This window comes from Carcharodon carcharias, chromosome 12 (genome assembly GCF_017639515.1).
Source record: "Carcharodon carcharias isolate sCarCar2 chromosome 12, sCarCar2.pri, whole genome shotgun sequence".
Classification (NCBI taxonomy): domain Eukaryota; kingdom Metazoa; phylum Chordata; class Chondrichthyes; order Lamniformes; family Lamnidae; genus Carcharodon; species Carcharodon carcharias.
The window spans coordinates 63,068,992-63,082,897 of NC_054478.1; the positions used below are offsets into that span (position 1 = coordinate 63,068,992).

Below are 13,906 nucleotides of genomic sequence, written 5' to 3' on the forward strand. Positions count from 1 at the left end.
ATTACCCAAGCTACCCCAGTCAAACAACACTGCTTTGAAATTCAAGAGAATAGCCACACACCATGACTTGCTTTCTGCCAGCACCAGTGCATGAGTATTTACTCATAACAGATGTAGCTCTCAGCCCCAAGCATCAGTCATATATCCACAAAAAAATCTTTGCACAGTCTCAGTGTGTGGGCAGCATTAATCCACTAATGCCACAAATCTAGAGTGGAAGCAGCCATCCAACAAGAAGTAGCACTATAAACTATCCATTGAGATAAGAACAACATTTCTTCCAGCTTAATTCCTGCATTTACTGAGCCTAGCTGGCCCACCACTTCAGCCAAAATTCCTTAGTTAAGTTACAATGGATGCTTTCTGATAGCTTCCCAAGGTTCAAATTGTAACACATAATTGAACAGGGAACTCTGCAATACTATCAGCACCAATCTTTTATTTGTTTTCTATCTCCTCATTGGCTACCCTTGGTTCAAATGCATAGGTTTCAGGTTCCACACTTTGACAACCATTTCTATGTCATTTACCTTAGGATCTGGGGTGATATCATCTAAGACACTCTCACCAAAACATTTTAGGAAACCTCCAAATAAATTCCGCTCAGCACAAGGCAACCCCTTCATCGAGCAAATGGTCAATATGTGGTAGGGGTGTAGATGACAAATCTAATAATGTAGACACTCCTTCCAAATGCAGCACGCTTCTCCCATGTTTACCTTTCTGGGAGTCAAGAGCACATGCTTCATCAGAGCAGAGAAATACTTCCTTATGGACACATTAAGCCCGAGCAGACACGGATAGGAATCAAAAGGAAGTTAAAGATTTTTTAAAATAAATCCCCCATAAAACATCAATGAATCACTGGCAGTTTGGATGCAAAAATCAGCCATGGGTAGAATCAAGATTTATGTCCAACTGTGGAGATTATTGAACATTTTGACATGGTGAATGGAGAAAGAGTATTTCTTATGGTTGATGAGTCAGTGACAAGAAGGTATCAATTTTAAATTGTCACTTAAAAGCTTAAGGGAAATTAGGAATTGATGGAGTTGAGAATGTTTTTCTGTAGAGAGACCACTGCATCTTTTAAGGGGAACATTGATATCATTTAAAACGTTAGAAAATACATGGGGCAGAATTTTCAGATTGGCGAGTGGGGGCGGGGCCCCTGTCACGATGTCACCGTGCGTTATTTAGATTTCCAGTTCAGTGGGAGTGCAGCCACCCGCTGAACTGTCAAAGCCCTATTAAGATCTGTTAAAAACTAATTAAAATAGTTAAATGAGCTGCCTGTCCAACCTTAAGGTTGGCGGGCAGGCAAAGAGCCCAGGCGGCCTTTGCATTTATCATGAAACTTCATCCACAGGTGGGATGAGGTTTCATGAAGTTTTTATAAATTAAATAAAGTTTATCATTAATGTACCTTGAAATGTCCCAGCTCATGTGACACTGGGACTAGCCAGTGATGCCCACATCCATGAATAATAAAAAAAACTGTTATCTCCTTCTAAATAGTGTTAGTTCCAATGTTGACTCTACTTCTCATTACCTGGTCAAGAAGGATTTGGAGTAAATGTGCCATCATGAACTTCAACCTTCCCAAGCATCATTACAATGATTGGCTTCCCAGGTAGTTTAGCAGAGTCTACTTTTGGTGAAGCACCCAGCATGATTGAGGAGACACAGGGACAGCCCAGAAGACAGGTTGCTGGAGGATAAGCTCATCACCAAGTGCTGCTGAAGAGGACAGTCTTCAAAACTAAACTCCTTTTGACATGTATGCAAGTGTATTATTTATGGGGAGCTCTGCGTAAGAGTTGCAAGACCACATGTGAAATTTTGGAGAAGTCCAGATTCTGTTTATGTGGCATTCTGTTACAAGGCATCAGCATTCTGAAGTCTACCCTGAACATATGACCATCTCCATGGGTGCTGCAGCTGGGTCGTCATACTAGAAGTGTGCGTCACCAGCTTGTTGAAGCTTTGTTGGAAACTTAGACAGTTGCCTTTTCATCTCTTGGCTTCAACACCTGTGCTAACTGGAATAGGCTGATGGACCACATGGATCAGGGCTTTTGGGATGACAGAATCAGTTCTTAAATGTATTGTATATATTAATGATATTTGCCATTGTATTAACTATGTAAACTTCTTCATTACTGAACATTCTTACCTCGATCGGGGTGTTGCTTCGGGCTTTCTTAAAGTACAACTTGATTCAATTAAGCTGCAGCATTTTGAGTTATAAAGTTAGTCTTTAGAATTCAGACTTTAGAATTTTTTTAAACTTTACTTTCCATCTTGTTTTTTTTTTCAATTTTGCATTTAATGTTCTAGCTAACATTCTTCACTCAATCATCACAACCAAAATGAGAAAATCTGGTTATTTATTTCATTCCGCTTCATGGGCCTTTGCTATGCATAGGTTGGTTGCTAATTGGGTGAAACAGGGAAGCAGAAGGCCCAATAAAGTTGGGTCTGCAGGACTGGCCAGGTGACAACACCACTGGATGCTACTAATGCATAAGGTGAGGTTGTCTCAAATTGGAAGTGTTCTTGAAAGGCTGCAGGAGGTTCCATAACAGAACTGTTAGGGTCATTGTGGAGGGTGAGCCCCTCCACAAGAATGATTTTGGTGGCTGTGGTCATTTCAGCCTTGCAGCTCCACCACCAGGACATGGAAAGTGGGCTCCAATGGCCTCAGACTTCCCAGCAGGAGGCCACAGCCAAATCATGCCGATATCCGGACTCAGCAGGGGACCCATCCAACATAGGAAAAATTCCACTAGTATATTCAAATGGCCATTAGGTGGGGCACTAATTGCTGTGATAGCCTTTTTGACTCCATGGAGCAGGTTGCCAATCTCCATGTCAGCCTGCCCCTAGGGACCTTGGCCAGAGGATGCGATAGCATCAGGGATCCATCTGATGTGATTTTCAGATACTTTCTTGAGCGAATGCTAGATATTATCCTATACTCACCATCTGCCCAGATCTGTGATTAATGAAGGAATTTATTTTTTATTCTGTCATGAGATGTGGGCATCGCTGACTGGGCCAGCATTTTTATTGCCCATCCCCAATTGCACATGAGAAGGTGGTGGTGAGCCGCCGTCTTGAATCATTGCAGTCCATCTGATATAGGTACACCCACAGTGCTGTGAGGAAGGGCGTTCCAGGAATTTGACCCAGCAACAGTGCAGGAACAGCGATATAGTTCCAAGTCAGGAAGGTGTGAGGCTTGGAGAGGAACTTGCAGGTGGTGGTGTTCCCATGCACATGCTGCCCTTGTTCTTCTAGGTGGTAGAGGTGGAGGTTTGGAAGGTACTGTTGAAGGAACCTTGTGTCGCTGCAGTGTATCTTGTAGATGGTACACACTGCTGCCACAGTGCATCAGTGGTGGAGGGACTCAATCGTGGAAGTGGTGGATTGGGTGCTAATCAAGCAGGCTGCTTTGTCCTGGATATTGTCGAGCTTCTGGAAATGCTGTCAATAATGCTGATTCAAATGTTTTAGCTTATCTTAGCTCACTTGAACTTGTTAATTATGCAGTTGCTTAATGAACAGAAATTTTGACATGCATTGTTGCTGGGACAGCAACTGATAAGCAGGGGAGTGCGTAGTGAGAGGGTTGTGCCATCTCCTTGACTTGTGCTGGGCCCCATGGTAGCTGTGGTGGTTGTCAACTGGGCCCCTGCTGTTGGGTGGCAGTGGTGGTGGAGAGCACTGTGTTGGGGAATTTGTTGGCACCCAGGGTCCCTTTGGGGGAGGGGTTTTTTTTGGTGGGTTCACAGGGTGGGCCCAGGGGTCACAATGTGTGGGATGAAATGTGGGCATGAGGAGAAGAAGCCATGAGAGAGTGGCCCAAGGTCTATGTCAGTGACTGGGGAGCCGGTGCCAATAAAGGGGAACTAGAATATGCAGAGAGCTACTATGGACCAATGAGGACAGTCTTTTTGCATGGAATCCCCCAGAGTTCAGGAAGCACCAAGATATTGAAGATGCCATTCGTGGTCTGAATGACAAGGTAATTTAGTGGCTCGTGTTTGAGTGGAACTAATAACTAGGGTGCCACAAGTGCACCGGCTCTCAACTTTATTTCTGTTGTGCTTCAAGTAGAGTTTTAAGCCTAAAACTCATTCTGGAAAGAGCAAGGATGGTAGGTAAAAAGGGAAAGATTCAGAAGCACCAGACTTCACTCCTGCTGAAAGCACATAATTCCTTCTTTCCACTGTTTCCTAAAGCAGTCTGTAACACCGCTGATTCGAGAAAAAGGAGTAGAGGAGCTTTTTTTTTTTACTTGGGGTGTTGAGCAGCAGTTGTCCACTGTAGGAGTTTGTCTCTTTGATAAGTTTTTCATTTGTGCACTTTTATGTTTGTTGCCAGTGGAATGAAGAGTCGCTGAACTGAAACCTCCAGACATTCAGTGAGTTTTTACCTGTGTTACAAAAGGGCTGGGAAAGCCCTGGATATTGTGTGCTGCTCTTCCACACATGTTATACCATGTCTCAAAGCAGCAGATATCGAGAGGGAAAGGGAGAAGCAGGATGAACATCGTGCAAATCAAACCAGAAACTACATTCCAGGCCAAAGTGTGCATGATTTACCCAAACTCCAACCAAGTGAATCAATCTGGATTCATGACCAGAGTTGCAAAGGCAAAGTTATTGTAAAAAAATGGTGTGACATCACAGGAATGCAAAGTAGGTGTTTAGCTGGTGAGTATTTCTGATCTAAACTAGGGAATAACCAGGTGAATCTTTTTTTTTTATAAAGTAGGGTTTATTACTCCTTGTAAGTTGTATTGAGTATTAGTAGGAATCATAAGTATTAGAAACATTTATTGGTATTGGTAAGGTTTATTACCATTCGTAAGGTGTAGTAAGCATTGGCAGGGTTTATCAATATTGCTAAGGATTATTAACAAGTAAGTTTTATTAATATTGGTAAAGCTTTATTAATATTGGTAAGGTTTATTACAAGTAGGAAGGGTTAATCACAGTAACAAGATTGTTAGTTAATAAATAGAGAAATGGCAGGGCTGCTGCAAACTCGAGTGTGCCCATCCTGTGCTATGTGTGGACACCAGGATGCTTCCCATGTCCTGTATAACCATTTGTGCAAGAAGTGGTGTCAGTTGCAGCTGTTGTGGAACTTGAGCAGCAACTGCCATCACTGTGGAGCATCTGTGAGGTTGGGAGCAACGTGGTTAGCACATTTATAGTTGTGGTCACCCTGCAACTTAAAAGTATGCAGGGAGAGAAGGGGTGACCACCTGACTGTCAAAAAGGAACATACAGGTAGAGCAGGAGTTCCCTGAGGGCATTCCACTCTCCAACCAGCATTCAGTTCTGAATAATGAGCAGAGTGATGGCTCATGTGGCACCATGGGTGGTCAGCTGTGCAGAGGGGTACAAGGAAGTCTGGGAGAGCAATAATGATAGATAATTCGATAGTTAGGGGAATAGATGAGTGTTTCTGTGGCTGCAGATGTTGCCCCCCCAGGTTCCAGGGGCAAGGATTTCACTGAGCAGCCACAGCACCCTGAGGGGGAGAGTGCACAGCCAACAGCCATGGTCCACATCAGTACCGAAAACATAGGTAGAAAGAGGGATGTGGCGCTACAGTCTGAATTTAAGGGAGCTAGGTAGAAAATTAGCAGGCAGGTCCTCAAAAGTAGTAATCTCCAGCTTACTCCCAGAGCCATGTGTAAGCGAGTAAAAAAACAGGAGGAAAAGACAGGTGAATGCATGGCTGGAAAGATGGTGCCGGAGGGAGGGCTTTAGATTCTTGGGACATTGGGACCGGCTCTAGGGGAGTTGGGACCTATACAGGCCAGATGGGTTGCACCTGAACAGAGCTGGGACAGAGTTCCTTATGGGGCATTTTGCTGGTGCTGCTAGGGAGGGTTTAAATTAACTTGGCAGAGATGTGTGCACCAGAAGATAGAGAGGAATGCCAAGGGGTACAGAAGACTTGGAGAGAAAGATGGCACTAGAATAAGAAATAATAAGTTACAAGGTGGGGTCAGAGTAAAGGAGACAGTAATAGAGTCTAAATCAGAGTTATTGTGCATGTATGTGAATGCCCAGAATGTGGTAAATAAGACTGGTGAGTTACAGGTGCAAGTGGACATGTGGAAATGTGATGTTGTAGTTATTACAGAGACCTGGCTCAAAGAAGGGCAGGACTGGGTGTTAAATATCCAAGTATACAAGGTTTTCAGGAAAGAGTGGAAAGGAAGAAAAGGGGGAAAGGTGCTGGTGTTGATCATGGAGAACATTGTAGTGCTGAAGAGAGAGGACGTCCCAGAGGAATCAAGGACAGAATCTATATTACTATTGCTCAGGAACAAACAATGTACAATTACATTGCTCAGTGTAGCCTCCAAATAGGAAGGACGTAGAGGAACAAATTTGCAAAGAAATTACAGAGAGGTGCAAAAATTATAGAGTACTTATTGTTATGGCCAGCTGAGGAGTGGTAAAATATGAGTCTCCTATCCTACCACTCCAAGTCTGATCATAACAGGGTTTATTGTGAGGATTTAGAAGGAAGAAGGAATTTTAAACTGTAAATGATAGGGTCCTAACTTGGGAGGGGAGAGAAGTGAACGCCTTACCACTTGTTCAGCAACTTTTCTATCTTTAGCAGTTTGTATTAAAGAGATTTCAAACTGGTTACTTCAGGCACATGACCTCTCTCTCCCCATAATGATTTCAGAAGGGGTTTGTTTATCTGATGTCTGAACCAATGGTTGCTTTTGTTTCATGGCCAGGGGGTGAGTAGATTCTGTAATGTGCAATCCACTAACCCCTTGAATGAGTCAGTATCCATCTTGATGAGATAGGAAGACAAATCTCTACATAACCATTCTTATAGAAACACAAATGCTATGTGCAATGCAATTCAGTAAGTTCCTTTGAAGTAGTTCTTCACATCCTTGGGTGTGAAATTCTGGAGAAGGATGTCATAGCATGCCTGAATTGCGATTTGCAGTGGAACTTTCCAGAAACTGGTCAACTTGCAATACCAGACATCAGGGAACTTGTAGCAGCCATCTTTAGTCAGTGCATTTTCTTGTCTTCAAAAAGTCCTATTTAAACAGTTTAGTATATGTTTAGTCAGCCGGTGAAATTACAGATTAATATCGCTCATGCACAAGTCACATCATTGTGACATTGTAATGAGGAACTTTAATTATCCAAAAAAGACTGAGATAGTAGCAATGCAAAGGGCAGAAGGGGAAAGAGTTCCTAGAGTGCATTCAGGAAAACTTTCTTCAACAGTGTGTTTCCAGTCCAATGAGAAAGGAGGCACTGCTAGATCTGGTTCATGGGAATGAGGTGGGCCAAGTAGATTAAGTGTCAATAGGAGAACATTTAGGGGGATGTGACCATTGTATCATATGTTTTAGGCTGACCATGGAAAAGGACAAGAGTAATTAATTGGGGAAAACTCAACTTCAATGCAGTAAGAATGGATCTGGGCCAAATAAATTGGAGTTGAAGATTGACAGGAAAAATTGTTGCTGAATAATGGGATACCTTCAAAGAAGAGATGATTCGGGCACAGTCAAGATATATTCCCTTGAAAGGGAAAGATTGGGCAAACAAATCCAGAGTTCACTGGGCAACAAAGGAGATAGAAATTAAGATAAAGAAGAAAAAGTGTGCTTATGACAGGTGTCAGGTAGAAAGTACAATTGAAAACCAAGGTGAATGCAGAAGATTCAGAGGAGAGTTAAAGAAGCAAATAAGAGAAGCAAAGGGGGAGTATGAAAAGAGACTGGCAGCCAGCATAAAAAGGAATGTGAAAGTCTTCTATAGGCATATAAATAGTAAAACGGTGGTAAAAGGAGGAGCAGGGCCTATTAGGAGCCAAAAAGAGGATTGACACTTGGAGGCAGATGGCATAGCTGAGGTACTAAATGAATACTTTGCGTTCGTCTTTATGAAGAAAGAAGATGCTACACAGACCATGGTGAAAAGTGAGATAATTCAGACACTAGGTGGATTTAAAATTGAAAAGGAGTCAAGAATTGGGTAGGTTATCTGCACTTTAAAGTTGACAAGGCACCGGGACCAGATGAGATGCACCCAAGGATACTGAGGGAAGTGAGAGTGGAAATTGTAGAGGCACTGGCCTTAATTTTTCAGTCTTCCTTAAACTCAAGGGTCTAGAGAGGACTGGAGAATTGCAAACATTACACCATTGTTCAAAAAAGGGTGTAAATATAAGCCCAGTAACTACAGGCCAATCAGTTTAACTTTGATGTGGGAAACTTCTAAAATAATGGCAAAGATTTTATGTCCCCGCTGCAGTGTGGCTCCCCCTAGCTGATGCAGCGAGCCATTTAAATCTCCATTCAGTTCGGTGGGACCATAATATACTGTCAGGTGGGAGGGGCCATAAAATCCTGGCCAATAATTCAGGACAAAATTAATAGTCACATCAACAAATGTAGGCGAATTAAGGAAAACCAGTAAGGATTTATTAAAGGAAAATCATGTTTAGTTAACTTGTTGGAGTTCTTTGAAGAGGCAACAGAGAGTGTTGATGAGGGCAAAGCTGTTGTTGTGGTGCATGTAGACTTTCAAAAGGCGTTTGATGCAGTGCTGTACAACGGACTTGAGAGCAAAGTTATAGCTCATGGAATAAAAGGGACAGTAACAACATGGATATGGAATTGGCTGACAGTAGTGGTTAATGGATGTTTTTCATGCTGGAGAAAGGTTTGTAGTGGAGTTCCCCAAGGGTCAGTTTTGGGACCCTTGCTTTTCCTGATACATATTAATGATGTGGGCCTTGGTGTACAAGGCACAATTTCAAAATTTGTGGATGATACAAAAATTCAAAGCATTGTGAACTGTGAGAAGGATGGTGGAGAACTTTAAAGGGACATAGATAAGTTGGTGGAATGGGCAAATAGGTGGCAGATGAAGTTCAATGCAGAGACGTGTGAAGTGATTCATATTGTTAAGAAGAATATAGATAGCATAAAATAAAGGGTATAACTCTAAAGTGGGTGCAGAAACAGAGGGACCTGGGTGTATATATGCAAAAATCATTGACGCTGGCAGGACAGGTTGAGAGCGCAGTTAATAAAGCATACAGTATCCTGGGTTTTATTAATATGGACATAGAGTACAGGAGCAAGGAGGTTATGTTGAATTTGTATAAGTCACTAGTTCGGCCTCAGCTGGAGCATTGCATCCAGTTCTAGCCTTTAGGAAGGATGTGAAGGCATTAGAGAGGTTGCAGAAAAGATTCACAAGAATGGATCCAGGGATGAGGAAATTCAGTTGAAGATATACTGCAGAAGTTTGGACTGTTTTCATAGAGAAAAGAAGGCTGAGAGGACATTCAATCGAGGTATTCAAAATCATGAAGGGTATGGACAGAGTAGATAGGGAGAAATTATTCCCAGTCATGAAAGGATCAAGAACGTGAGGTCACAGATTTAAAGTAATTAGTAAAAGAAGTAAAAGTGATATGAAGAGAAACTTTTTATGCAGCGAGTGGTTACAGTTTGGAATGCACTGCCTGAGAGTGTGATGAAGGCAGGTTCAATTGAAGCATTCAAAAGGGAATTAGACCATCACCTGAAAAGGAAGAATATGCAGGGTTATGTGGAGAAGGCAGGAGAATGGTATGATGGTGAGTCGCTCATTCAGAAAGCCTTTGCCGACACGATGGCCTCCTTCTGTGCCTTTTTAATTCTGTGATTCTGTGAAGTACTGGAAAAACATAAAATCTGCAATTTTACCTTGTAGAGACTGAAAATGTTACCGTGAGAAGAAATGAAAGTGCACTTATATCGACAAGAAGACCATCAATGGAATGGGCTAACTACCTATATGATTAAGAAGACAACCTGAATAGAGAACCAATGGTCTCTAATGATTCACATACTATCCCACAGAGTTTGAGGAGAACATGGAGAACTTGAATCCTATACAAGTCTCAGAGAGAGCTGAGAGCAAGGTTGGGGAGATTGGTGAAACCATCACAATGCTTATCTCTGTGAATCAGAGATGAGGACAGAGACTTCAGGGGGAGATGTAGGATAATATAAATAATGTATTTAAAAGAGTCAGAGACTTGGGGGGAGATATAATATGAAGGGTCAATGTTAAATATGTAAATATAAAGTCTACGTCATCAGTGAAGTAAAATCACATGACAACAGAATATGCTGAGATATAACTCTATGTAGAGCCTTGTGCTAAGCCTGTATTGCACATAATTAGTATAATGTTCAATAGAATATAAAGTTTACCAACAGCCTTGTCTCCAGCAGTATCTGTAAATCCAGACCATGAACAACCTCATCTAAGACCCATAATGATGTTACAGTCCCTTCCAAATAAGTGTACATCTATAACCAAGCCAGATTTTGAATTGTTAAGCGCATTCCTTTAATCAAAAGTGGGCAAGAAATGTGCTTTTTGTGAGCCATTATTATGCTGACCACCATTTTGGTTTCAATGTAACTCCTGCCACCAACCAGAAAGGTGTTAGGAATGGTTCTGCATGTACATTCAGCCCAGACTGCGGCAGAAGCATCAGTATTATGCAAATCCCAATTCCTGCAAAGCCTGGCTAGCTCATTTAATGGTTAATGAAGCTCTTAACCCCAGAGGCATTGTCTCAAGCCCCACATTGTGTGATGCATTTTATTTAAACAAGTACAATAACTCTTAATAAGTGAATGGGCTTCCTGGGAGAGTCCTTCTATCAAAGAATATATTTAATTTGTAGAAGATAGTGAACGTTAATAAATAATACACAATGGCAAAAGCCCATGGATTTTAGTGCTTCCCAAAGTCTTTCTGATAAAGGTCCTGTCAAAAAAGCAATACTGCGATGTATTTCTGATGAGAATTTTAATAATGATGACTGGCAAATGAACAAAATATTTTGGGGAACAGTCAAGCCTAACATGATTCTGTTTTAATATAAAAGCAAAATATTCCAGCTCTGAAGAAGGGTCATACAGACTTGAAACATTAAGTCTGTTTCTCTCTCCAAAGATGCTGCTAGACCTGCTGAGTTTTTCCAGCATTTTCTGTTTATGGTTCTGTTTTAATTCCCTCCCTATAACAGGTTTCAATTTGCATCTCAAAACCTAACTTAAGCTGTCTATCTAGTTGCAAATGATAAAATGAGTTATAAGACGCCAGCTCCACTAAAAGCATCTCGCTTTCTGCGACTGAGACTGCCTCTGTGCATGTGCAGGAAGTGCATCCCCTAGTGTTGTGGCACAAATAAATGTACCCTTCTGGTATCGGCAAAATAATAGGTACCCATGGTGAGTGCCTGAAACAGACATTCCTTATATGCAAATAAGGGAGCCAACACATTTGAGGCTCAAGATTGGGTTAGCCTGAAAACAGCCAGTGCCAAGGCAGCTGAGTAGAGGAAAGTTTGGTCTACATGTTGCCTAAGCAGAAGTTAAAGACTGGCCGTAGGGTGCCAGAGGTCTCGACTGGTTAGCTGTATAGACAAGTAAAGCAGTGTCTGCGTCTACCGGGCTGATATTACTGAGATGTGAGGCCCAGTATTAAGTGATCCTTGGCCTGTCCATTCAGGGGATAATCCCTGCACCAAGTTTGCACAAGCAAGAACAAGTAGCCATTGCCTTTCATTCTTATGTGTACGTTAGTATCAACATGACCGAGCCAGAGAGCTGTAAATGTAAATCTCGGGTGATTTTACTGCTGAGAGAGATCAATGCATGTGGAATTCAAGGTAAGTGGCAAGCTTTCATGTCAGCACCACATGACGCCCTGGGATATTTTGGTTCCTGCATCCAGTCAGAGGTCACATACCCACCCTGGTCAGCAGGCAGGAATGGGAATTTAGATGCAAGGATTTTGATGCCCTTGGTCCAACGAAAAGCCTCTAGCAGCTAGATAAGAGAGTTCCAGAGGAGACTGTGGTAAAGTGGAGTGGAAGGAAGCTTGAGGCAGGGGAAACCCAGAACTTCTTTCTGGAGCACAGTGGAGCCCTCCTCCTGTCCTGCAAGGAAATGCAAAAAGCTTATTTTAAAAATATATACTTCCTGACAGGTGGGGAAGGCTCAGTAGACAAGATTGAAATCCTGGGAGGTGTGCTGTCATTGAAGCTGTCTTGAGTTGGAGCGACCTTTGAAGAGAAATAAAAGGCAAGATCTTCGAAGGTGAAGACTGGAATCCCTCGTGAGACAGACAGAGTTTCAGTGAGATTGGTTGACTCACAGTGTTTACTGTTATCTGGGCGGGTTATTGAGAAATCTATGGAATCTGTCTTGGTTGCAGCTGCCAGTTATTGAACAGTTTGGTGTGTTCAACAATAGTTTGCCTACTAATTCACATGTATCTCATATTAATCCTGAACGTTAGAGCATAAGATTTTCTAAATTGTCTTATCTTTCTACCCTTGTATAGTAAAGCCGACTCCAATGCACGCCTGCCAAACTGAAGATCGGAATGACGCGCAGTGACGTCGGGATGTACACCCAACGTCACCACACATCATCTTATGCATCAGTGTGCAGGGGCTGAATAGAAGATTCTGGCCCATGTGTCCTTTGGCCAGCTTAACTTTGTTGCCACCTTCTCAAATGAGATAAAATATCTCCCCACTCCGTCTTCAGTGAATTTAGGCGATAGGTAAAAATTCTTGATTAAATTAAACTTTCAAATGGGACTTCCCTCCTCATCCAAAATACTGGACTCTCTTTCACCCCATTACCTAAGCTTTTCTCTAGCCACTTCATGATGTCTGATTTCTTTCTCTATTTGAAGCTCTCTATCTCCTTACTTATCTCTTCCCTCCCTTAACAACTTCCCTCTCTGGAGTTCAAGTTCAAGCTTTCTCTCTTTCATTCACTTTTTCAAGTTTGAGGTTTTTTATTTATTTTCATGGGTGTTAAAACATTGGCAATGGTGCAAGTAAAACATGTTCCCTCAGAATCTACTAGAATGAGGAATGTGGCTCACGACAGTAGTCAAAGGGTTCCTTCCTTGAAAACTGCTAAAGTGAGTCAGGTTACTGGAGGTTATAGAGGATTTGTCTCAAAGGGAGAAGTATTCCCTTACTTCTCTACCAAAACAAATTAACAAATTAATATTTTGAGTGATACTGGGGCAGATCAGTCATTGACGGTGGCTGATGATATAATTTGTGCTCCAGATAGTTTGATGAAAGATTAAGTAGTAAAAGTGGGTATTAATGGGATTTATGAACCTGTTCCCTAGTGTAAAGTCAATTTATGAGGTGACTTAGTAAACATAATTGTTATTGCAGCAATTGTTCCTAGTTTACATATTGAAGGGGTAGATATTACACTGGCTGATGATTTGGCCAGTGTAGACAGTAATATGGTGACATCTGTGTGGCAGCAGTTGCCTGACCATGCTAATTTTGCTAAATTCCTCAAAATTACTGTGGCCAAATACAAGAAGTTCATTGTTGATAACAATCAATTGAAGGAAAGGCTGATCATTGTCGAGAGCCAAATTTCATGCAAGAAAGATGAGTACACGAATGAAAAACAGGAACTGGTGAGAACATTGGTCTGTCAGCCACAGGAAATGGATCAATTAAATGAAGACATGAAACACTAAATGATAAACTTACAGAAACAAATTCAACAAAGGTAGATCTTCAATTAAAACTTGATGAACTTCAAGCATCAGAAATCATTATTAAATATCGTGAAAAATGCCTTGAACAGGAAAACGAATTGTTGATGAATCAGAACAGTTGGTTGAATGCTGAATGAAAAACCAAGACTGATGAACTGTTGGAACTTCATTGCAAAAAGGACAATTAAATTCTTGACCTTTGATGGAATCTAGAGAACAAAAAGAAAGATGAAAACAAAAAACTGCTGATGCTGGAAATCCAAAACAAA

At 41.7% G+C, this 13,906-nt stretch overlaps 1 long non-coding RNA gene across 1 annotated transcript in view; it reads right to left on the reverse strand.

The window, feature by feature from the left end:
• The window catches only part of LOC121285317, a 40,870-nt gene that overhangs the window by 15,626 nt on the left and 11,338 nt on the right, over nucleotides 1-13,906 (reverse strand). The window lies entirely within an intron of this gene.